The sequence below is a fragment of the Epinephelus moara genome, chromosome 24 (genome assembly GCF_006386435.1).
Source record: "Epinephelus moara isolate mb chromosome 24, YSFRI_EMoa_1.0, whole genome shotgun sequence".
Classification (NCBI taxonomy): Eukaryota; Metazoa; Chordata; class Actinopteri; order Perciformes; family Serranidae; genus Epinephelus; species Epinephelus moara.
The window spans coordinates 36,483,291-36,503,098 of record NC_065529.1 but is presented as its reverse complement, the minus strand read 5'-3'; the positions used below and the strand labels follow the sequence as shown (position 1 = coordinate 36,503,098).

General features: G+C 40.6%; 1 protein-coding gene across 4 annotated transcripts in view; it reads right to left on the bottom strand.

Moving 5' to 3' along the window:
* The window catches only part of eya2 (EYA transcriptional coactivator and phosphatase 2), a 42,247-nt gene extending 27,769 nt beyond the window's left edge, over positions 1-14,478 (bottom strand). For all 4 annotated transcript variants that reach the window (XM_050038703.1, XM_050038705.1, XM_050038704.1 and 1 more), the window contains exon 1: positions 14,164-14,478. The gene's annotated coding sequence lies outside the window, so the exon portion shown is untranslated. The remainder of the gene's footprint in view (positions 1-14,163) is intronic.
* Positions 14,479-19,808: the final 5,330 nt, after the last annotated feature.

Here is a 19,808-nt window from a genome sequence, read left to right as displayed (position 1 = left end):
TTTCTCATGTATGTCAGGTAATGCGATGAGATAACAAAGCTTTGACAGGAAGACACAGGAGAGATTTTGCAATACAACTTCTACTGAGGTGGCTATCGCTTTTACTGTAATCCTCTGATTGTATTAGCATCACATTAACAAGACGTATGGAGGGATAATGGGGTGAGAGAGAAAAAGAAGAAAGGGAGAAAGGAAGGGGAGGTCCCGACTCAGTAAACTGGAGGTCAAAGGATCAATGCCACATGAATTAGTCTGAGCCGGAAGCTGAATGAGGTCAGGCTGTTTGACAGCAGGTCCTAAAGCTAACTCACATAAGGTACCAGCCAATCTGAAATTGTCTTGGGAAACTTTCAGGTAGAATCAGGTCATCTACTAACATTATAGCACCAAAAATATGTGGGCACTACCCACAGTGTACATTTGAGTTTTTTTATTTGGTGATTTTAACTTTGTTCAGCAGTCTGGGGAATGTCCTATATGGTGGCCGACAATGGCAAACGTGCCCAAATTATTTCCATTATGAGAAACGCCCTGCACCTTCAGAGAGGGTGCCAATTCAAAAGCACGTACAAAAATCCGAAACAATTACAACAACAGAAACGTGCTACAGAAAGCCAAGACAAATACATCAACAGCAACCACGCCACAAGCACAGAAATGATACAAAGTCAAAAACGCACAGACAAAATGCAACCGCAGAACACTGCACAGTCAACACAATGAAAGTTCTCCAGGCCTGTAGGGGGAGTGCTAAGTAGGTTAGCGTGATTTTAACTTGACAGAGAGAGAAAGAGATGGGAAAAGAAAGTTTGTCATTGAACAAGCTGAAACCTCGCGAGCACGGAAATGCCAAAAAATGCAGTTCCTTGAACGTCCACTTGAGACTGGCTCCAAAAGCTAGTCAATCCCCCTTGGCCCTACATGTTAAAATGCCCTACTTTACAGCAGAATTAAACATGTTTACAGCCTGGTATGAAAAACTGTTTGGTCTCTAAAGCTAATTCCAACATTCATGACAACTGTACAGGGATGCATTCTTTTTACAACTCACCCAGTTACATTTTATTACGGCTTAAAGTTACGCATAACTTTGGTGGGCTGCTTTGAGTGACAGGCTGTCTGCTGATAGTGTGCTCGGCTTCCTAGTAAGAGCCACCCCTCACTTATCCACAGCGCCAGTGGTCACTTATAGCTCAAAAAAAAAAACCCAAGATGGTGATGGCTGAAATGTTGACTGTGAGCTGTCTTGGGTGTGGCTTCAAAACAGGAGTCCACAAACTGATGGGTGACATCACCGTAGCTACGTCCATTATTTTTATAGTCTATGTTTTTGAAGTGAGGTACATATGCTTTTTCGCATTTGGCCTTTGACTTTGACTTTATTATAAAAAAGCAACAGAATACATAGCGTTTTTTGTAATCCCGCTTGAAAAACAAACACTCTCTCTTGTTTGGACCCTCTCTCTTAGTGCTCCCCCTAGAGGCCTGGAGAACTTTGGTTGTGTCGACTGGATTCGCAGCATTTTTCAGTTGCATTCTTTAAAAATAGGTTTGTGTTTTTGACTCTGCATTGTTTCTGTATGTGCAACAAGTTTGCTGTCAATGTGTTTGGCTTTCTGCAGCATGCTTTCTCATTTGCAACACATATTGTTGTTGTTCTTGTATTTGTTTTAGATTTTCATATGTGTTTTATATTTGGCATTGTTTTCGGAGCTGCAACATGTTTCTCCTCATGGAAATATTTCAGGCCATGGTGTTGCATTTGCATTTCTTTGTAGGTATCTGCTGTTTCAACTTGCACAAAAAGAATCAATGATGGTTTACTGACTTTGATGTGAAAAATTCTGACTGGCTCAGCACAGAGCAACAACGTCAAACCCATCCAAAACATTTGGGCTGAATTGTAAAGCCAAGTGCGAGCCAGGCCTTATCGCCAAACACCACTGATGCTCGTGTGTGAATGTGAGCAAAGCCTTGTAGCCAGCTTTCAAAATCATGTGGGAAGCATCCCCAGAAGAGTGTAGTCTAGTATAGCAGCACATTAATTCAAATAGTTTTGGAATAAGATGTTCAACAATCACATGCAGGGTGTAATGTTCCAGTGTCCACATGCTTTGTTCACATACATTACAGCCACTCATGTTTATTTGTGCTACATGACAGTGCACAACAGGCTGAACTACCTCTCCCTCTTTCTCTTTTCCCTCTGTCTCTTTCAGTTTCTGTCTGTCTCTTTGCCTCTGGGCCATTCCAATCTGGCAAAGCTGCAGCTAACTGCCTGACCCCTGACCTCGCTGACAACACCACGACAGAGACAGATGACAGTCATGAATTACAAGGGCAGTGGGGTTTAAAGCGGGAGAGGATGAAGGTGAGGGGGAAAAGTAAAAGCTTTCTGAGAATTGTGACAATGTGCTGATCAACAGAAGCTTGACTGGCATCACAAAACCTGAGAAGACGTTCACTATCCTCTGTGTTGTTCTCATGTCATTAACAGGAGTGTTTTATGACAGAATTGCAGAGAAAACAGGTCTCGTGTTGTGTCAGCTCCAGCTGATGGAGCCGCCCTCCTGGCTTTAAAAACACCCAAGACAGCTCGCAGTGTTTTCTGAGTAAATACGTGTATTTCAACCACGAAGCAGCCACAAAGACTCTCAGGCCAAAAATCCACCTGCACATCTGTGTAACTGACCGTAAAATAAACACAAATAAAACGGACCATAAATGTGACACTCAGGAGGTGATTTAGTGTTTGTCATGTTAATAACAGCCTTGTGTAATTGGAGATATGTCTCATCTCATAAGTTCCAAGTTAAGATCACTCCGATTTTAACCAAAGCCTCAAATTAAGCAACAACTCATGTCTGTTTTTTCCAACTTCAACTGAATTTGAAATCTGGGCTTTAAATCTAAACCATGTGTTCGTGTTTATCATTTTTATTTTCCACTTCAGAAATGACCCTTCAGATCTCGCAGCCTCAGAGATCCTGATCTGACCTCTATCACAGGCAGAGTGCGAGGCTCCAGAGAGTAACGCTGATCCCACAGCACAGAGGGAAAATGTGGAAAGTGCTGTTGTGCTTTGCATTTCCTATCACTTTCCAGGGAACAAACGTGAAAGCAACGCCTGTTCGGAGTCCTCTTGACTTCAGCTGCATCCCTGCAACAGTCCCGTATGCACACACACGCACGTACACACACAAACACAAAAAAAACTGTGTGTGATAGGGAAGGCACTTCCTGGTTCAGGGTGAGGCCTGGGAGGAGGGCGCACAAGGCCATGGGAACTGCAGGACACCGGAGGAAGATGAGCGGAGCTCAGCAGAGATGTGGAGAGCTGAGGGCTGAAACTAAAGCTAAAACAAACCCAGCAAGGCCACGGGGGGCCACGGGGCCACAAGGCCAGTCCCACCAGCTTCACCTGGGTCCCAGGGTTCTGCTACACCACTGCTTCTTTCACGGATATCAAATTCTAGCCTTTGTGCTGATGGATTACATCACAGGATGGTGTATTGTGCTTTAAGTTGAAATGTCATTTGATACAGTTAAAGGAATACGCTGAGCTTATGCAAATTTACCTGCTGTTCAACTGAAATGTTGAGTAAAAAAAAAAAAGAGAGACACGAAACTGATTCAACTTGGTTCATTTATCAGGCCAGACACATCTAAAGGAAAAAGTGTTTCTAGTTGTTCCAAACGACCTCAACAGCCCAGACGCCAAAAGAAAATGTTGGCTTTGTGCATATCTGCAAACCATGCATAACCTACATGTGTACTTTTCATACATATCAGCGTTTCTGAAGTGACATAACACATGAGCTGACTTTGTTATCAGGAGGTGGAGGGGATGGTGAATGATGAGACATTTAGGCAAAACACCTGCCAAGCCACAGACCACTGTTTGAGACCAACAAGGAAAAACAACGGTTGCTCTTTAGTGAGTCCTGCCTGTTTCCAGCAGCTTTTTAGCCACCAGATGTTTTTAAGTGCACCATTGCTCTTTTTCCACAAGCTTTGTTTCCAGACATGATTGTGCCCCCAATTAAGCCAAGTCATATAGGGCTGCCCCCTAATAATCGACCAAACATTAGTCGACCAGAAAGGTCATTAGTCCGCAAGATTTCATTGGTCGCTTAGTCGCAGAAAAAAAAAAAAGTGAAATTCTATTAGGAGCTGCACCTTGTCAAGTAAATCGGAGTGGACCATGTGGGAATTTAATTTGAAAGGACAGACACAGGAAGTGTCCACGCTCAGCAGTCAGACAGGAGTCACGTTAATTTACATGTCTGGTACCTGCGGTTATTCCACAGGCTAGTTAATAACATGTCGGGCAGGAAATCCAAAGTGTGGGATCATTTTGAGAAGGTGAAGGACGAACCCAAGGTGATATGTAAACTCATCTTCATTGGTCGACTACAAACATGACGTATCATCTGAAACATGGAAGTAGCTACATGCCCATTAGCCACTTAGCACAATCATTACTGCTTTGCCGACAGCGTCATTAACAGGCGGCTCGCTCAGTGTGTGACGTGCACTTGTAGATAAAATATAGGCCTATATTAATGAAGGTTCATTTGTACGGTTTGGTATTTCTCTGTAATGTAGCACAGTGTTAACAATGTTACTGATACTATTCTTTCTCACACCTTCAACTCAAACCATTGTGCTGCCCCGCCCAAAATATATTATCTAAATATTAAATTAACTACGTAAACATGCGGGCGACTAGTTGACTAATGGGATTAAATGACGACTATAAAGACGAACAAGACGCAATGATCATTCAGGTGGGGTCACATGAAGTCGTACAAGGCACAACTCCAGTGAAATGTGTTCCTGTAAGCTCCTTCAACTGTTTCATTGCAATTAAGTCCTTCTTTGCCTCTTCTTACGTCGTAGGCTGCAGCTTTATAATCATCCATGTTTGCCCATGTGGTTCTAGTAATCCATGGTTTCTGGTTGTGAAAAGATTTAACGGTAGTTTTAGGTCGTTTAGGCTTCTGTTGTTTTATAAATTAAAAGCAACCAAATTTAAAATAATCATTTGTCATAAGCATTCAGAGTGTTGCACTGTTTTTAAGTGATGAATTATTGGTGTGAAGGATAATTGAGAGATGGATTTTCATTTTCTTTTCTGCTAACCTGCCAAACCCTGCATGAAATGGCTGTCAGTTTCAGTACACAAAAATTGTCCCATACAGCGCTGCAAAGTACAAAAGTAAACCACACACAGGGCTTCCTTCTTTCACATCAAATTCAGTGACTTCTCAAGGATTTTCCAGGACAAATTCCCTCAAATCCACACACAACATAGAGTAGTAATAGTTTGAGTAACAGATTAAAGTTAATTACTGTAATCACACTGAGATTTTTTTTATAATAACAACTGGCAGAGAGAGAGGCTTTTCCTTGCAGACTGTATGAACATGCTGCTCTTAAGTAAAGCCAGAAAGAGGTTTAAAAATTAATTCATACCTATGTCAATAAAGCTTTTAGGTGATGGCAGATAAAGCCAGAACTGGCCCTGGAATATGATATGACCATGTGTGTTTTTGTACAAGTATTTTTAGCCCTTGATGATGTTAATTATCTTTTTTTCTTTGTTAGGTTTGTTTCCATAAATTTCCATAAATGCAGTCAGTCAATAAAGTTAATCTTGATCTTGATACTGAGTTTGTAAACATTTCTCAAATGTGGTACAGACAGTGACAGTAAGCAATATGAAAACAATTTCAGTTTCTGTTCTTGCACAAAATAAATTCAAGCAGTTTTCAAAAACATTTAAGACCCATTTTCCCCCTCAAATTCTTAAACTTTCAAGGATTTCAAGGACCCATGGGAACCCTGCACACATGGCCAAGTATTGCAGATAGTTTATGTGTACAATTTACACAGAGTAAAAATAAATATGATACAAACACATGATATTAAAAACACAATGCTGTTGAAGAGCAATTACCAAAATTACTTTGTATGATTTAAAATATGCCACAATTTTTTTTTTTAAGTCACAGCATTTGGTGAGTTTGACTGCCAAGATGAAACAGTTCCCAAACTTAACCTTGCTCTGTGAGCTTGAGTGATATTTAATAGAAGGTTTGAAGCAAGCAACAAACTGCATTTTAGGAATCTATCCCGACCACATGAAAATCAGTTTGACCTGGAGTCATCAGAGTCGACCTGTCTGCAGCCGAGTGACTCATCACTTTGTGACAACCGTGTTTACTTCATTAAGAGTTGCTGCTGGATGACATTGTTACACTTCACTGAATTTCCTGCGAAGGGTGTGTGCCGTTTTTTCTTATTTACACTGATATAAATTATTCAAATATTATTCCAGGTGTCTGGTGTGTGTGTGTGTATGTGTATGTCTGGTATAGATGTGTGTTTACAGTGTCAATATGTGTGCTGTGTCAGTGTCTGTCTGAGTCTTGGTACCACATGTCAAAGTCTGGTCACACACAGTGCGGTGACCCTCCCGATGGTTTGACCTTTTATTGAAACGTTGCAGACAAGGTGACTTTCTGGTCTGTAGTCGCGCCATATGGGACCCCACCTGGAGCCCTCGGTTTGGACAGTCTGCCAAAAAGCCTGGGGCAAAGTTGGGGGTTGATTCACTGCTGCAGACAAACCCTCTCTCTCAGTTACTGATAAAAGACGCAGAACAAGGGCCCACTATTTGAGCCTGAGTGACACTATCAGGGGCTGTGTGGTGGAGATCGATGCCATCTGCCAGCTACTGCCCTCTTAAACAACCTTTGGCACACAGCTATTACTTTTAGCATTATACTTTTTAAACTACATATTGAAGAAGTGAAAACAAAGCCAGCACCTCTTAAAGTGCCTCTCAGTTTCTTTAAAATCTCTAAAACTGCTGATAAAAAACAGAGAACCAGTTCTTTCAGACCCTGCAAACTCACGTCCTCATGAGCCTGATAAACCTTCAATAAACCGCACACAGACTGCATATATTCTCACTAATCTGCCAATTCACATTCAAATAATCAAATACTGGAGTAATCACCAACTAATCTGATAATCGATTAATCAGTCTGAGTAATTTGTTTAAGGGAAAAAATTCTCTGGCTCCAGCTTCTTAAATGTGAATATATCCTGGTTTCTTTGCTCCTCTATGACATTCAGCTGATTATCTTTGGTTTGTGGGAACAACAAGATATTTGAGGATGTCATCTCGTCTTTTTTTTTTCTCGGCTGATCAACATTTTTTCACCATTTTCTAGCATTTTTATAGACTAAACAACTAAATGATGAATCAAGAAAATAATTGACAGAATAATCAACAATAAAAATAGTTAGTTGTAGCCTTAATCCCTTGACTGATGTTTTTCATCCATGCGCTGAGATATGAGATGATTATTTTCATCTTTTTATCAATTATTTGAAAGATTATTTTCTTGATTGATCATCAGTCTAATAGTCATTGTCTAATGTTAGAAAAAAATGAAAATGGTCAATTACACTTTCCCAAAGCCTGAGGTGAGGTCTTTTATTGGCTTTTTTTTTTTTGTCTCATCAGCACCCCAAAATACAAAGATGGACACTGAATGCTGGTTCATTTTCTGCTAATCATTTTAGCACCACAAAGAGCAAGAAAATGTTTCTCAGAACTGCCATCCTATTGAGTACAATGCTAATCATCTGACCTGTCTTTAATAAAAGAAGCATATCAGTGACAAATGTTTAAAGTCATGTTAAAGACAAACATATCTTCGGCTTATTTCAGAGACAGAGGCGCAGACATGCTGGTGGTCCTCTAACAGATGTTTAGGATTGATAATCTCAGCCCACCACGACCTCAGCAACCAAAGAATTCATTAAGAGGCATATACATTCCAAGTGTGTGGTGCTGGGTATCAGCTGGGTCAGGATGTTCTCATGCACTGTTGGTACTTGTTCCTACAAAAACTAATGCACCAAAATTCGCACATATCACACGTAATCATGAGCCAGTCATTCCTGCATATTAACCAACATATTGTGGAAGGCTGCAATCACATGACCAATACTTTTTGCTCGCCTAAACCAAACCTCTGTAACTATGTTAGTTACATATCTTTATGTTGACGATGTAATGTAATTCTTGGGATGCTGATTCATAGGATATCATACGAACTGTCACATGATGATACATTGCCTGGGTAAATTACCATACTAGTACCAGTACCTTTAAAGTGATGCAGATATCAATGAGTACTTCATTTGATATCTTTTTTTTCCTTCGTCATGTGATACCCATCATATGAATGGAAGCCTTTAGTTGCGTACATGCCACCAGACGCCAAGGGTGTGTATAGCCATACTTTTGAATGCTTAGGTAGCATTTCAGCACAGACAGAACACTTGCAGTGATTGGTTGTGAGCAAAACCATACAAATGATCTTTTTTTTTTCATTATCTGGATACAAAAAGGATCAAATGCACGTATTGTTTGACTGGAGAAGTTCATCATATAGGATCACACTTTAGAAGAGAGTGAGTTTTGGTTGCCAGTAATGTCACTGCTGCATGTACGGACTGCAGTTGCACAATATATTGTTTTTTACCGTCAATGCGATGCCAGGTTGTGCAATAAACCCATCCCTAATACAGTGATATTTCACTCAGGGATTTTTTTTTAATATTAGTTGAAAGCTGTTTAAAATGTAGCTATAATTATTTTTTAATTGGTGCCTTTTGTGTTCAGTTCAGTGTTAAATTTGTTCAGTAAAAAAATGTTTAATATCTGTTTATTTATGGTAAAATAAATATTGTTAACCAAGCCCTAACAGACTATAAAATACACAAGCTGTATTTTAATTAACGCCCTACTTGTGTTACTCTGTTGCTACAACCAAGTGATTTTGCACGGCCTACATCAATTAACAAAACACTTCTGTTTAAACACAGATGAAGCTGTCGTTCAGCAAAAACAACTGAGCAACAGTGGTTTACTTTCGGCGCTGGGAAAAAAACGGTAATGTCAACAGCAACCTGTCCTGTTTTTGTTGACTCCACATACCAAGTGTGACATTTGCTGAGACGATAAAAAGCAAAAACGCAGGTGTAAGTTGTTTCCACGCTGCTGTCACCTGTTTACTATCAGAGTGATCTCAGTGAGGCTTCACACAAACGTACTCAGTGAATACTCACTCAGCTATTGTGTTTACATCATCAACCAAAAATTAGGGAAACTTGAGCGACCAGTTTAAAAGCTGCGTAAGTGATTAATCCCTTTACTGACAGCTCCGACTCTCACAGGAGTCTGTGATGCTAATACTGAAGTTAAATTAAAAGTGAACGAACGGTTAAGTCACATAATGACTGGACTCCTTTGAAAGAAACAGAAGTCACTCTACTAGAGGCTCTGATTAATCTCTGGCAGCAGTGAACCTGTTGCCGACTCTGTCTGCACTCTGTAACTTTACCTCCCAGACTTGGTGGCCTTTCTTTTCCACTTGACTAACTCCCTGCAACAAGACTGCTTTAATGCCAGAAGCTACCCCCTTCTGTCCCCCAGTAATCAAAACCTCTTTATCCAACAGTGCCAGCGTCTTTATCTCTGTTTTCCTCCCACACACACTCCTTTCTAAATGACCTCTCGCAAAATCCAGCATTCTTTTTAAGCTCCCTAATTCTTTCTTTCCTCCTCCTCGTTTCTTCCTTCACTACCCATATCCCGGCACTCGCACTCTAATAATATCCCTAATAATTTTCCCCCAGTAATATTGCCAAATCCGAGAAGGACCACCTACCCCAAGGCCCAGACTCTGCCTCCCCCAGAACCAGTGCCCCGGGACGGGGGTCAAAGTGAGGGACAGCTGGCAGACCTCCCAGCAGCCTGGAGGAGCGGGTGTGGGGTTGGAGGACCGGGCTGACCCCAGTCAGATGGTGGTCTGGCTCCCAGGTAAAAAACATCTGGTCCAGTGATGGGAGGGTGGTCGCACACGCGCATTCAAAACTGACACACGCCTGACTGCATGAGTGCTCCTGCCTTCTCTAATGAACTCACACACACACACAAACGTACACACACACTCTCTGACTGGCTGCTTTATTAGTCATTAGCACAGAAAAGCTTTGCCCTCGATCAGTCTCCTCAGCAGATGACGGCTAGTGGCCGCCGTAGTTGCGAACAGCTGGCCAGACAGGGCTCGCTGGTAGCTGAAGCTCACAGGCGCTACAGACGGACCGAGGTCCAATTACTTCTTTACTGGTAGATTTACTGTGCAAGTGTGTGTGCGAGACAGAGAAAGTGAGAGAAAAGAGAAAGCACCAGAGTGATTTATGCCTTTTTGGAGAGATAAGAATGCAGGAAAAAAAAACATGAGGTGGGAAATTTTAAAATATGAGCAGGCATTCAAAGATGGAAAATGGTGGGAAAGAAAAGTATATTCAGGAAAAGATTCAATGAAGAAAAACTCTGACACCTAAAAAAAAAAACACTCCCACAGCCACAGAGAATTATTAAATTCCCTTTTCAGTGGAAAGCACCCAAACCATTATTAAGCACGAAAATATGAAATATGGTCACTGCAGGCTAAATGCTGCGATGTGTGTGGCTTCTCCTTTCTCATGATGAGATAAGGGGAGTGGAGATAGCCAGAGAGACAGCTGTTGTCTGCTGACAGCCCAGGGTTTAATACACACACACACAGGCTACACACACATCAGCACGAGGCCTCCCCGGGTGCTCTCTGGGGCTTAAGGGAATTAAAAAGGGGAGTGAAGGGTGGGAGAGGGGAAGACATTTAGGGGGGGAGTGTGATTACTTTTCGAGCCTCGAACTCTTCGAGAGCCAACAGATCGACCAACAGTGCCACCAGCATCTTGTTCCAATCCTGAGCCTGGTTTCACTATATACTAAACATATTGACATGTACGCACACAGATCTCACAGCACACCGGACACACCACTTCTCAATGCATTATACCTGCAATCGAACCCCTCACACACACGTGACAAACTATTTTGCAAACAATTCAGTGACTCCGTTATCTTAAAAATTTTCTCGTCTTTATTATATTGTCACCTTCTGCTTTAACGCTCAAAGAGCTCTCACAAAGGACAGCGGACAGCTTTCTTTTTATGCAGACAGCTGCACATATCAGGCTACATTCACAATTGCTTCTTCTGAAGTTGTATAAAGTTCAGAAGCAGTCCTTCCATGAGCTGAAACCTAAGACTCACTTAAGAGACGGAAATTTGTGATTTTTATTAACCTATAGTTTGACTTAGAAAACCTAGAGGACTAGACTTCAGTCCACGGAGACCCCTCAAGGGGATACGTAGACACAGTTACAGACAAAAACTGAAGAGGACAGTGACACTAGCTGCTCAGTGATGAGAAAATATACTAGAATAAAAAGAAAATGACGAGATAAATAAAAATACAAATGCAAACAAGTGCACTCTGGTAACATTGAGTGCTTACTTAAAGGCAGACATTGTTGTTTTAGGAAACTTTATGAGGTTGGTTAACTCTTTTGAGGTCTTTTCTACAGTGCTGGAATTATTCCTGTAGCTTTGTTTAAGTAATCTGTTTCTCACATTATCAAACTATTAAAAATAAAGTACACAGTGTTGGAATACAGTCATGGAAATTAAAATCAGCAGCTTACCACGTCACTTTGGATGGATGTCTGAATAAAAACACAAAGTCAGTCATAACTGAAAAAGACAAAAACTTTCCGGCCCCAAATATCCACAACACTCGCTTCACTGCAGCAAATGAAACTGTGCTAAATGACTTTTATATTAACACTGCATACCACTCATAAGTTTGGTTTGCTAGGGTGATAATTAATGAATTAATTTTAGTGTAAGAGGATGAATATGCAGCCCCTTGTTTGGTTGCATTTTTCAGTCCCTTTGGCTTGTGAGTAATAAGCAGGCTGCTGTTTCTCTTGTGTTGTCTTTAATTCTCATCAGTCTACTGCAAGACAGCGTAAATCCAGCATCACTATTTGACTATAAGTTAACCTGTCTCTGCTTCACTAACACCTGTCCCCCATGAAACAACGGCAGGTAGGAGCAACATAAATAAAGTATGGTGACTTCAGTTATTTAAATAACCCAGAAATACAATGTGTACACTAAGGCTATAAGGGTCGCCCTGGTGTAACCTTGAGGCTGCTTGACTCCCAGAGTGTAAGAGAGAAAGAGAGGAAGAGGAGGAGAGCAATGCACAGAAGCTGGGAGACATCAAGAGCCGTGCGGCTGCTAAGAAATATAATGAAATTGGTGCAGATAAAGTCAGGAAGAGCAGAGCTTCCTATGAAAATATTTATCATTCCACAAACGTTTGGCTACAGAGGGCTTTGGAATTAATTTGTGTTTTCTTAAGAGGGGGTGCCTCGCGCTACAGGATGGGGAATTCTCCACAGCCTGGGACTTTTTTTTTTGGGCTGCCGCTTATTCACAATTTATTAGAGGTAGTAATAGGAACCATGAAGGCTGAGGAGAGAGAAGCGGAGAGGCTGAGAGGGACCCGGCCCAGCCGTGGAGAGGGAGTCCAGAAATGGGGCCTAATGTTATTAAGAGAAGAACCGCAGTGTTAAATCAAACACGCCCGAGCACACACCTTCGGTATGTGGTCTGAGCCACCCTCCCCTCATCTCCCCCTCCTCCAACACCCCTCCATCGGGACTCCTGGATGTTATTTGTGGGGGTTAGAATACAGGTATATAAGGAGATTTACAATCCATCACAGACCTGAATCTGATACAGCGACTATCTAAAATAAGAATTTTTGGCTTGGTGTTACCCCTGCAGGTTTATTTCAGATAACTGACACTGACAAGCAAAGACATACGTAAAATTAAGAAATGTGTGTGACATTTTGGGGGCAGGTAAATTGGAAACGCATTTAATTCAAGTAAAACTTTGCAACAAAGATGATAGTCGTGAAAAAAGGTCTTTCTATGCAGACACAAAACCAACATTTCATAGTTCAAATCCGCAAATAGAAATTTAAATTTGAGATGTTACAATCCCACGTATTTCACTAATATTCCGTACATTTTAAGCGCCATGACAAAAATTATTCCCATACAAGAAAATGTCACATTTCTTCACTTTAAATCTATTTATTTACATTATTTCCCAAAAACCAAAGGCACCCATTAAATCCTCGCTCCTCCAGCTGATAGACACGCTCAAAGGTGATTTAAACGGGGTTGGAAAAACACAGTAAGTGAGTTTCTAAGTCTGGAGCCATGAAGGGGTCCTTGAAAAATATGAATACCAGCCTTTGAAAAATGCTTAGTGAGGCTCCCCTAATTTACTTAATGAGGGTCCCTGCATGGCTGCTGAGTGAGTGAGTGAGGGGGGGTGTCAGTGATTTCAGTGTAATCTTCTGTACTTAAAGCCGAAAGCAGAAAAGTGTTGCAGCGGTTCAGCCAGCACCAAGAAAAACAAAGGGGGCTCAATGTGAAGAGAAGGTGGTCTCTCAGTGGACAAATAACTGATTTGTTTTGGAGGGTTTTTTTGGGGTTTTTTTTTCTGCTCTTATTAATGACTCTTAGAGTGAAATGAAAGGAATAAAAGAAAGCTGAATAGTAGAGTAGAAAAGGATGTGATAATATCAAGAACATTTCCAACTACAATGGAAATAAAACTAATTAATTTTACAATAATCTACCTTTTTCTGCATTAGTTTGTCTACACATGAATTTCACATGTGTTAGAGGCCTTTAAAATAAATTTCCCCTCTAGGATTTAGGTAATAATTAAATAAATATATGTCTTTGTTTTCTCAAGTTCTCACATTATATGAAAACACACCTTTTAAAACAGCCATTATTAAATTATCCTAAGTGTAAAGCTAATTAGAGAGACCAGATGGAGTTCTTAAAATCAACTGGAAATATTAAATAATTTAATATTTGCTCTATTGTTTATTTTAATTACTTAGCATGCTTTGATATTTGATTTGAAGATAAATTTAATTAAAACTTACTGGGACGATAGGGGCCATTCTTCTGACCTAATGAGATGTTTATTTAGAAGATTATCTAAATTAAACACAGACACTGGAATAGAAATGTGTCCCCGGACAGAAATATGGACTCTTAAGGCTATTTTATAAATCCAAATCACTAACACACGATGTCATGGCCGTGCTGGATGCATAAAAACAAGCTGGAGCATTTCACACTCACCATTATTCACACAGAGGAACGCGCAGGACACAATCCGAGTATCAGTCAGAGCGCTTGTCTCTCCATGCCCAGAGGACTCCGCAGACTTCTCTCAAGTGTCCCGGCTAAATCAGTGACACCCAAAGTGAGCGCTCCCGGTGACTCTCAGTTCCTGAGAAGAAGATGGAGAAGAAGAAGAAGAGGCACGGGCTCTCTGTCGGTGTCGAGGCTCCAGGTGCTGACAGCTGACAGCTTTGTGCACACACACTCACTCGCATCGATCTCACTCCTCTTCCTCTGCAGCTTCAGGAGCGTGTTTGCTTTCCCGGCGGTGGGGAAGTGATGTTAAGTAAATGAGCGAAGATTTTTGGTTCCTCCTCCTCCTCCTCCTCCTGAGACTTGCGCGCGCCGTACGCAGCCCTGAATGTGTGTGTGTGTGTATGTGTGCGTCAGAGCGCGCTCCCTTATCTTAACCACTCCTCTCATTTATTCCCTCAGCACAACCGCTTCACTTCTTCTTCTTCATCTCTATCTCCGCTTTAAATCTTTGTTTGGTCAAGAGCTCTTCTTCGCGTTTGTTTACACAACGACCCTAAAACTATTCAGTCCTCCTCTGTGAAGGAGCGGACCCTCTGTGTGCGCTCCTGATAGAGGGATTTGTTAGTTTGTGGTAAATAACTGCAGGCTATTGACAGTTTTATCAAGACTGTTTACCTTTGACTGTGTGTAAGTGTGGATCTGTGTGTGGAGGAATTACTAACTAGAATTACTTACTAGCTGACGTAGCAGGTGCCAGGGTCTTTTTGGAGAGGGTGCCCGTTTTGATTCAGCACTGAAGGGGACACTTATGAAAGTAGGGGTTTGGGGTCAAATATTTATATTTCCTGCTTTGTGGTGAATTTTTAATGCACCAATTTGTGCTTTAAATGTAAAATGTAGGTTAAAACAAAAGTACTCGGCTGCTTTCATGTTTTTATTGAGGAGGGCTAAAGCACATTTCTAAATATTGAGGGTCCCCTGCACAATGACTAGTTAACTGAAATGAAATTTCAAAACAAATGTAATTGTAACCAGTCAGAGTTGTATTTAAATTACAGTTACTAAGGGACTGTTCTTTACTTATCAGAGGAGGGGGGGGCAGGCTGGAGTGTTTTTTTTCTTTTACCCTCTCTGAAGCTACAAATATTTTCCCTTGAGTCTCCCTGAGTGACTTGAAAACACATGACCCTCCCTCCACTATAGTTATTGCATTTTTTAAAACTTCCCCTTGGACATTTAAAAAGTTAAAAGCTGAAATACTGGAGTTGAAAAAGGCCTCGGTTTTTCACTCTTGTTGTATGGTTAGTTTGTCCAAACCGTTTGTTTTTGTCCATAAGCTCAGATTTGGTTATGTTTTTTCTGACAAAGTGTTCATTGCACGACATGTTCAAGGACTGTCGGAAATTTGAAAAACCAACATTAATTTTTGTTTTTACAGTTTGGCTATGATAAATAGTGTAATTTTGGTGATGCAGGTGGGTTTGGAAGGCATGTTTTCTTTGAATCAAATACAAAATACAGCCATTTAAATTTGATTTGTATGCCCCTCCCCTAAGCCAAAAGAAAACACAAGTCCCTACTTTGTGCTTAAAAAATTATTGGGCATGCTTCAGCATTTTTGCACCACCCTCTTCCCTCTCATAAATAACAAACAGTTCCTAATTAAAATGTTGGTGATTACAAAGGCATTACGTCCGAATATATTCTTTCCAGTAAAAACTTTATGTTGAATGTAACATTCATTAAGCTGCTTTGCATCTTTTTAGAAGGCCTGCTTTTGGTATAGCCTATCTCCGCACATTTTTCGGCTTTATTGCCCAGTTTAAAACATTTGTCAGAAAAGAAATCAGAGAGTAATCAAAGTTAATCAATAACATTACTTTGATGAAGTAATTAAAATAGTTTCATTACTTGTTACATTTTGAAAGGGTAACTAATCAAAGGGTCAAAGGTCAACGTGAACTTAATTGTCGGTCAAACCATACAATAAGCCATTGCACAGTAGAATGAAATGAAATTACGTTTCTCCGCACTCCAATGTGCTGGTTTGTAGCAAACAACATTTAACATAAAAAAATAGTGCACACAGACAGCAAGTTCACCTAAATACAATACTATATAACCTATTAAATTTCAAAAGTACCCTTCCCAACACTGCCCCTGTGAAAGATATGTACATACAATACTACACAGTAAAAACATGATAATTTAAAATGGTAGAAGTAATAAATACTCCTGACAAGCAAAAGTCTCACATGAAGCAACTTAATTGAAGTAAAACACACAGCAGATGTATTAAAAGTAATAGTACTCATGCAGAATGCCTCCTTTTAAAGTTATATTAATGTATGTTATTATTGAATTATTATTGCTGATTAATTTAAAAGCAGTGTTTTAATGCTGTAGCTGTGGTGTGAAGATAACTGAACTAAAATGTAAATGAAGTGGAGTGGAAGGTGTACTGTTTCCCTAATCATATATATGCAAAAAAGCAACATAAATTTAAAATTTGCATATGCCTCAAAGAGTACAGTGAACTAGATGTACTTTCCACTGCTGATTATTTATCATTTGATCCAAAATAGATAAGCAAAAGATATCTCTTGAATATGGAAAACAAGCTGTACACTGTTTTAAATATCACAGTAGTGTAAAATGGATCCCAACCGTTTATCAAACCTCTACATCTGTTAGATGATACACATTCATATTTTTTGATTTGTGAACTCTAATCAGTCCACTCTTTAAAATCTGCTTGATGTGATGGTGTCTTTTTAGTTTCAGCCCTAAAACCAGCTGCAATAGCTGCAAAATCACATTTAGATCCACTCAGTTTCAAGACCCTTAATCATAACACTGACATCTCGACATTTGTGTTGTCCTTTTCCCAAATTACCCAGGCCTATATAAATGTTCTCGTTTCTTCCTGACATTTCTAGAATAAATTATCAGGCATCGAACCCATTTTTAAATTCTTAGGTTCTCATTTTCAACCCTGGGCCTGGAGCACATCACCTGCTCCTGGTTGTGTATATGGGAAATGTCAAAGATCTTTCAGGGTAACCAAAACAGGTCATGTTGATGTGTCATCCTAACAACACCTGCTAACCTGAAGAAAAGCAATATCTGACAGTTTAGAGTGCAACCATCATAATTTCCCCTGAAACGGAGGAGGCACAACGCAGGTGTCTCATCCTCTGCCTGTTTGTTTAATATAACCAGAATATGTGTGTGTTTGTGCCTGCGTTATGTGTGCCCAACTCCTGTGTGCCATTGTCTCTGTGTGTGTATTCTGTAACATGAGGAAGAGTGTGTCGGAGCTGGGAGCCATGACTCAGGAGGAAACAGGTTCTCCTGAACGGGGGACAACAGGATGCCCTCGCTGACACCGTCTCGACACCCGCAGACATGGATACGTGAGGGCACCTGGGGGAGATCCATGCTACTTTGCATCTGGGCGAGTGTCGGCATCGCTGACCTTTCTGAATAAAAGAAAAGAACATCCTCGAGGGTGATGGGGCTTTCAAAAACGCTGGATAACAACACGTGTCCCGGGTGAAAAGGTGTGTTTTGTGAGATAAGGGCAAAAACAGGAGGAAGAGAGATGGAGGAACAGGTTGCTGCCACATCTTAATTATTAATCTATAAATTGCAACAAGATAACATTAGGAAACACTGATAAATGTCAGTCAGTTAAGAAGATAAAAGAACTAAAGATATTAAACTTGTACTTTAAGATGGAGGCCTCCTCTGAAATTAAAGGAAAAGCCATTGTCTTACACTAAAAAAAAAAAGTCCTTGGATGAATTCCAGTTATTATTTTCTGCTGAAATGCTGTAATTCATGACTCCATTTCCTTGACTCAACTTATCAAGAATTACCCCCAGAGAATGTGCCTAAACACGTTGCGTTTGGCACACGTCAGCTGTAAGAGTGATAGTGACAGCAATAAGGAAGAGGGAACATTTTCCAGTCGAGAAAATGATTTACGGCGCTCACACAATACACAGCATGGCTTGTAGCTACAGCAATGCATTCTGGTCCTGTCAGTGAAGAAACTTGTGTCTCTATGTTGCGTAATGACTCATAGGTATGGTATGGCTTATGGTATTTGATTGTGAACAAATACAAAAAACCTATTCTTACTACTTACTAATTTCAAACCTGTTTTCAGTGTTCATTCTGCATCAGTGAGTGATTTATGTTTAATGACAGTGTTCAGGGCCAATGCAGGATGTTACAGTGCAGCGCAGGGAGTCAGGGAAAGGCCATTTAAGCAGTTGCCTTCAGTGAGAGTGATAAATGTTTCTCTGTCTGTGTTATCCAGCCAAGTTTGTACGTTCAGAAGTGTTTTTCTGATCTTACAGTTTAAGTTAAGTTTTTACCCATACAATGATACAATTCTGGCTGGCAGTAGTTTTTAATTTAAATATGTCCCTTTGCTGATTGTATGTTAGATCTGTGCAGTCTATGGAAATGGTGGATTTAAACATTTGTTTCACCTAAACAGCAACCTCTGGGGCTGAAAAATGAAGCCAATGCAAAAGTGCCAAACACTGCAGTTCCTCCAATGGCCACTTGAGGCTGATTCCTAAATCAATCCCCAAAGACCCCCATGTTAAAATTCCCAACTTTACAGCAGAAATAAACATGTTCACAGTCTGGTACCAAAACGATTTTGGTCTCTTTCGCTAATTTTCCCCTTCATGACAGCTGTACTGTATATAACTCACCCGTTTGCAATTTATTAAAGCTTAAAATTACACATAATTAAGGGTGGTGCCACTTTGAGAGACAGGCTGTCTGCAGATAGTGTTCTCGGCTTCTCAGTCAGATCCACTTCTTACTCCTGGAGTCTATAAATCAATAGGTGATGCAACCCGTTCTCACTCCGACATTGTCGAAATCTGGTGTTTGGTCAGTGACTTCTGACGTCATACACAGATGGAAAAAGCCGTCCTTTCATGTCGGCATGATACGCAGCCAGTTGCCTTTATTGTTTAAAGCTGGCCAGCCCCATCAGTGGGTAACATGGTGAGACACCAATGAAAGTTAAGGTGGCAGAAGTCTGAGCTGGGTTGGCAGGAGGGGTGGTGGGTGGGTCCAACAACCACAGATTTTCACCTGGGAGTCTGGTGTTTGCTTCCTGTAAGATTGCAAAGCCAAACTTTGGTCTTTTTCCCCAAACCCAACCACATGCTTTTGTTGTTGAAGAAAAAACGTGAATTTGCGGTGTTGTACCAGCGTAATGTGTTTATTTTGAAAGAGACTGAATGTAAATGGTAACTTTCCTTTGAGAACGGAAGTGTATTTTGAAAGAAGACAATGCATGTAACAGGCAGACCTTGACACAGCATCCCAGAACATCAACAACCAACACACCCAGGGTACCTTGCACGCCGAATCTCGGCGTGGAAAGTCTATGACCAAACGGCGATATGTATGACCAAGTCGGAGTGAGAATGTGTTGGGTCTATGGTCTATGGTTTCATTCCAGAAGAAAGCCATTTACCGTTCAAGGCCTACAGAATACATCTGTGGGGTCAAAGCGTTAAAAATTCAACCTGTTGCTTAACAGGTAAAAAATAAAAATGTGACTTTTCCACTACGTTTTGTATGTAGAGCTG